Here is a 6000-nt window from a genome sequence, read left to right as displayed (position 1 = left end):
AGTGGGAAAACATACAAAATCAGCAGGGGATCAAATACCTTTTTCCCTCACTGTAACACCACTGCTAAAAACTTTACATCTTAGATGTAAAGTCCCCTGTTTTGGGGACCTGTGTGGTTCTGGTACCAGTTCTGACTGACATTTTCAGTTATAAATCGATATGTGGACACCATAGATCAAAATAGCTTCCATGAGCGGTAACCCTGATTCTCACAGACACAGGAGTACAGTGCATTTGGAAAGTATTCAGACCCCTTGACTTTTTCCACATTTTGTTACGTTACAGCCTTCTTCTAAAATTGAATACATTTCATTTTCCCTCATCAATCTACACACAATACCCCATAATTGACAAATTGATTGGCGGAGTGCTGCAGAGACGGTTGTCCTTCTGGAAGGTTCTCCCATCACCACAGAAGATCTCTGGAACTCTGTCAGAGTGATCATCGCGTTCTTGGTCACCTCCCTGACCAAGGCCTTTCTCCCCGATTGGTCAGTTTGGCCAGGCGCCCAGCTCTAGGAAGAGTCTTGGAGATTCCTGTCACGACTCCCGCCGAAGTCGGTCCCTCTCCTTGTTTGGGCAGCGTTCGGCGGTCGACGTCAACGGTCTTCTAGCTATCGCTGCTCCACCTTTCATTTTCCATTTGTTTTGTCTTGTTTTCCCGCACACCTGGTTTACATCCCCTCATTACTCTATGTGTATATTATCCTCTGTTCCCCCCATGTCTGAGTGTGGTATTGTTTGTTCGTTACGTGTGTGACGCTACAGGCTGGTTTTGCGCCGGGTATTGTTGTTTGTACCTATTTGTGTAATTTGTGCGCTATCGCTTTTTTCCTTGGGCCGGAGTGTTGTCTTGGGCCGGAGTGTTGTGACATAGTTGCATCCGGCTGTTTTCCTCTGCCTGAATAAAGTGTGCCTGTTCACTCATCTCTGCTCTCCTGCACCTGACTTCCTTCGACCAGTTGCGCACACTTTGACAATTCCAAATTTCTTCCGTTTAAAAATGATGTAGGCCACTGTGTTCTTGGGGATCTTCGATGCTGCAGAATGTTTTTGTACCCTTCCCCAGATCTGTGACTCAACACAATCCTGCCTCGGAGCTCTACAGACAATTCCTTCGACCTCATGGCTTGGTTTTTGCTCTGACATGCACTGTCAACTGTGGGACCCTATATAGACAGGTGTGTGCCTTTCCAAATCATGTCCAATCAATTGAGTTTACCACAGGTGGACTCCAATAAAGTTGTAGAAACATCTTAAGGATGATCAATGGAAACAGGATGAACGTGAGCTCAATTTCGAGTCTCATAGCAAAGGGTCTGAATACTTATGTAAATAAGGTATTTCTGTTTTTTATTTGTAATACATTTGCAAAAATGACTAAAAACCTGTTTTGGCTTTGGCATTAAGGGGTATTGTGTGTAGATTGATGAGAATTGTATTTTATTTAATCCATTTTAGAATAAGGCTGTAGCGTAACAAAATGTGGAAAAAATCAAGGGGTCTGAATACTTTCCGAATGCACTGTATGTATCTTCTGCCTGTTTGAAGCAGGATGTGAGATCTGACACCACTTGAAGTTGGTATGTCCCTCCCATAGCTGCAGGAAGTATCGGTGCACTGGGCCATTACTATCAGTAGCAGTGTGTAAGTAAAATCACTGGGGAAGCCAAGCCACCCCTGATTAAAAAAAGCCATATTACAACCTATGTGTTGTGATAATTGTGCTATTTGTTCTATAAATCTTGTTAATTCATATGCCTTGCAACCGTGATATATAGGCCTAAAGGCAGAGACAATAATAAGACACAATGGCAGAATAAATTCAACCACACCTTTGTTTTATCACAAAACCGGATAGCAACCTTTGTCCAGTGAAGCCCACAAATCATATTGCATGTAAAGAAACAGACAGTTACATTACCTACAGCATGATCAAGCAAGTTAATGTTTCCGACTAAACAACTATTGATTTAGAACCACAGAGTTACCTCAAATCGCAAAGAAAACAGGAGCTGCCTCCACTATTCCAGCAACTTCAACATTTCAACATCATCAAATCACCTCTGCTTAGTCTAATACAGTGACAACTAAAAGATACCAAAAATAATTTAGTCCAATCAACGTAAGCTTAATATGATGTGAATGTCCATGGTTCTTATTTCTGTGCGCGCGTGTGTGTGTGTGTGTGTGTGTGTGTGTGTGTGTGTGTGTGTGTGTGTGTGTGTGTGTGTGTGTGTGTGTGTGTGTGTGTGTGTGTGTGTGTGTGTGTGTGTGTGTGTGTGTGTGTGTGCGTGTGCGCATTCGTGCAAGTAGAAAAACTCACCCTACTTGTAGAGAAACGCCAATGCCATCCTCCTCTTTTTCATGTTGACAAAACGGTCTATCACTGTCATACAGTACACGCTTTTATTTTTTGTTGTCCTAGGCTACCTGGCTCAAATGCTTGCTCGCTAGCCTAACTTCCATTCATGGACAACGTTAGCTGGTTAACATTAGCCTTCTACGTCTAGCTACATATTGAACTTCCATCTCCTCAGGCCAGTGGCACAACAATGTATAAATTAATGGTTGGATCAGAATCGTCGTTATAATCATTGGCCAGTACGGAGAATTAAGTAAAACCACAAGTGCAAATCTCTATCTCCATCCACTGCTAATTTAGGTTAGGGGCCATTTTAGCTAGCTGGCTAGCTAGCCTCTTTGGGAAAGGCGTACCGCTAGTGCCCGGTCTCGACAACATCCGGTGAAATTGCAGAGCGCGAAATTCAAAAATACAAAATTCGTAATATTAAACATTCATGAAAATACAACTGTTATACATCAGTTAAAAGCTTAACTTCTTGTTCATCCAGCCGCTTTGTCAGATTTCAAAAAGGCTTTACGGTGAAAGCATACCATGTGATTATCTGAGGACAGCGCCCCGCATACAAAAGCATTACAAACATTTTCCAACCAAGCAGAGGCATCACGAAAGTCAGAAATAGCGATAAAATAAATCACTTACCTTTGAAGATCTTCCTCTGTTTGCAATCCAAAGGGTCCCAGCTACATCACAAATTGTCATTTTGTTCGATAAAGTCCTTCTTTATATTCCCAAAAAGTCACTTTAGTTGGCACGCTTCATTCAATAATCCACCGGTTTCCCTCGTTCAAAATCCATACAAAATGAATCCCAAACGTTACCAATAAACTTCGTCCAAACAAGTCAAACAACGTTTCTAATCAATCCTCAGGTACCCTAATATGTAAATAAACGATAAAATTTAAGACGGAGAATAGTATGTTCATTACCGGAGATAAATAACGCTACAGCCAAAATGGGAGCCACTTAGAAAAACTACAAATTCTAGCTAATTTTTCCAAAAACAAGCCTGAAACTCTTTCTAAAGACTGTTGACATCTACTGGAAGCCCTAGGAACTGTAATCTGGGAGGATTTTCATTGATTTCCCCATAGACAGGCATTTTAAATGGTGTCACCTCCAAAAAAAAAACAATTCTGGATGGATTCTCCTCGGGTTTTTGCCACAGACATTATTTTAACAGTTTTGGAAACTTTATAGAGTGTTTTCTATTCAATACTACCAAGTATATGCATATCCTAGCTTCTGGGCCTGAGTAACAGGCAGTTTACTTTGGGCACCTCATTCATCCAAACTTCCGAATACTGCCACCTATCCCTAAGAAGCAGGAACCAGAGGACAACAACACAACGAGATAAATCAATGCAAGTTTTTCTGTCAATGACGTATGCTCTTAATGTGATTTGATAGGACTGATGCCAAATCAAAGCTGGCTTTCCTCACACAGTTTAGCTCAACGCTGATTGGCAAAAATGTATACTTTTTTGTCAAGGGAGGGCAGATGCTCGCTGGCTTCCTTCCCTTGCTTTCTCTACGGGCGGCAACAATGTCATACTGTACTCATTTGGATCAGATAGAATCATACAGATGGCCTACACGTAGATAGACAGAGGGGCACTGTTTTACTCACTCGGATGCTTTCTCCTGTGAGATACATTCAGCCTCTTGAGAATTGAAGGAAAATTATGAAACACAGAGAGACGAAAGATAAATAATTTTATGTTATAATTTTGTTTTTTTACAATTTTGGGGGGAAGCCTGGCTTCTCTTGGCATTCATGAATACACGCCACTGATTACTAGTCCTGTATTAGTGGACCGATACAGCTGTCTGTAGTGCAGACTAATGTTTAATTTTTTTATTTGTAATTATTTTTTCACAAAAGTAGTGCACTTGGCCATTACTTGTCCGGTATAACTGACTGTTATAGCTGTCTGTCGTGCAGGCAAATGTTTTCTTATTTAGATTTTTTTCACAAAGTAGTGCACTGCGCCTTTACTAGTCATGTAATGGCCCAGTGCACTACTTTGTTAAAAAATAATAACAAATAAATAAATAAACATCAGCCTGCACTACAGATGACTATATCTGTCCGCTAACACAGGACTAGTAAAGGCCCAGTGCACTACTTTTGTAAAATATTAATATTTTCATATTTTTATCATATTTGTACTGTGTACTTGAGCTTGTGTCCTCAAAAGTGACTAAACCTCGGCAATGTATAACTATTTTTATCAGAAATGTGATATTTGAGCCTTTATTGGAGTACGCAGCATTACTAGTTATTGTTTATGGCCCTCTCATGATAAATAATTACTTTTGGGGATTATGTAGATTACATTTTCGATTACATTTAGTTACATTTAAGAGGTTTTAATCCCCACTGATGTGTATCAAAGTAGTTTACTGGAGGTATACGCCATATACATTAATAAGGTTGATGGAACAGATCAGAATGTTTAGTTTAAAATGTTGATAAACAATTTCTTCACATTTGAAGCGCAGCAACGTGCACTGTAGGCCTACGCATGAATGTTACAAAATGCATTTTGTCGGAAAACCCTTTTCTAAAATGCGCACTGCACATGAAAGAAGTTTCATGGAAAGAGATGGAAATATCCATTACAAATTTAGAAAGAGGGGAGATCTAAAGATGCAACAACTATCATGGGTTGCTAATATGACTACGTGTGTTTGGCTGCTAGACAATGAAAGAAAGTCAATTTGCAAACCAATAAAACAGGAGAGCACATATGTTTATAAAAGTGTTTATAAAATATTTCCATCAACATTTCTATTTGTCGAATTTTGACTTGGCTACTTTGAAGCAAAGTAAGACATGCCTCATAACATGAAGTAAAACATCCAGGTTTAAAACAATTAAGGAACTGTAAAAATATGAGGATGCTAATGATAGGCCTAAACATCTTCTGGTAGACCGTCGAAGGAAATGCTTTCCCAAAAATCTTCTCAATGAAATGTTAGCTACAAACTAGCTACAAAGTAGCCTATAACTACCCGGAAGAATGATATCATGATTATTTGCCTCAATCCAGTTGCCATTTGATTTGCAAACTCTATCTCATGTAAGAAACACGGCTAACCCCAAAAAACAGTGCTAGGTGCCTGCTTGCTTGAATTAAAGGATAACTACACAAAAAAATCTACATTCTCCAGACCTCAAAAGTGATCTCGCATTGTTGTGGATTTAGAATGTCCAATTTGGTTGTTTTTCTATTTAAAAAGTGTGCCTTTGAGAGCGACAACCTGAAAATGTTGAATTTCTGACTTAGTTGACAGCCTCATTTATTAGTATAGCTTGGGTTGGCCTGACTGAGAAAGACCAACATGGCATTCATCATTTTAGTTCATTCAGAGTACTTGTCACTGTTTCTCATAGGGCAGCTTTACTTCGCCAGGCCCTGCCGTTTGGGATTTTGTTGTTGCTGCTATATTAGAGTATACCCACTTCTGAAGGGACCACTACAGCACTGGTTTCTTACCTTGTTCCATTTCTGATTGGGCTGGTTCAGTGTGTGACATTTCAAAGTGTCTTAAATGTGATGTCACTATATGCCTCTGTATAGTTGAGTTTCAACACTCCTTACACTAAGCATATAGGTACTGGCTACAG

The sequence above is a fragment of the Salmo salar genome, chromosome ssa13 (assembly GCF_905237065.1).
Source record: "Salmo salar chromosome ssa13, Ssal_v3.1, whole genome shotgun sequence".
Classification (NCBI taxonomy): domain Eukaryota; kingdom Metazoa; phylum Chordata; class Actinopteri; order Salmoniformes; family Salmonidae; genus Salmo; species Salmo salar.
Note: the sequence above shows the minus strand (reverse complement) of the source record.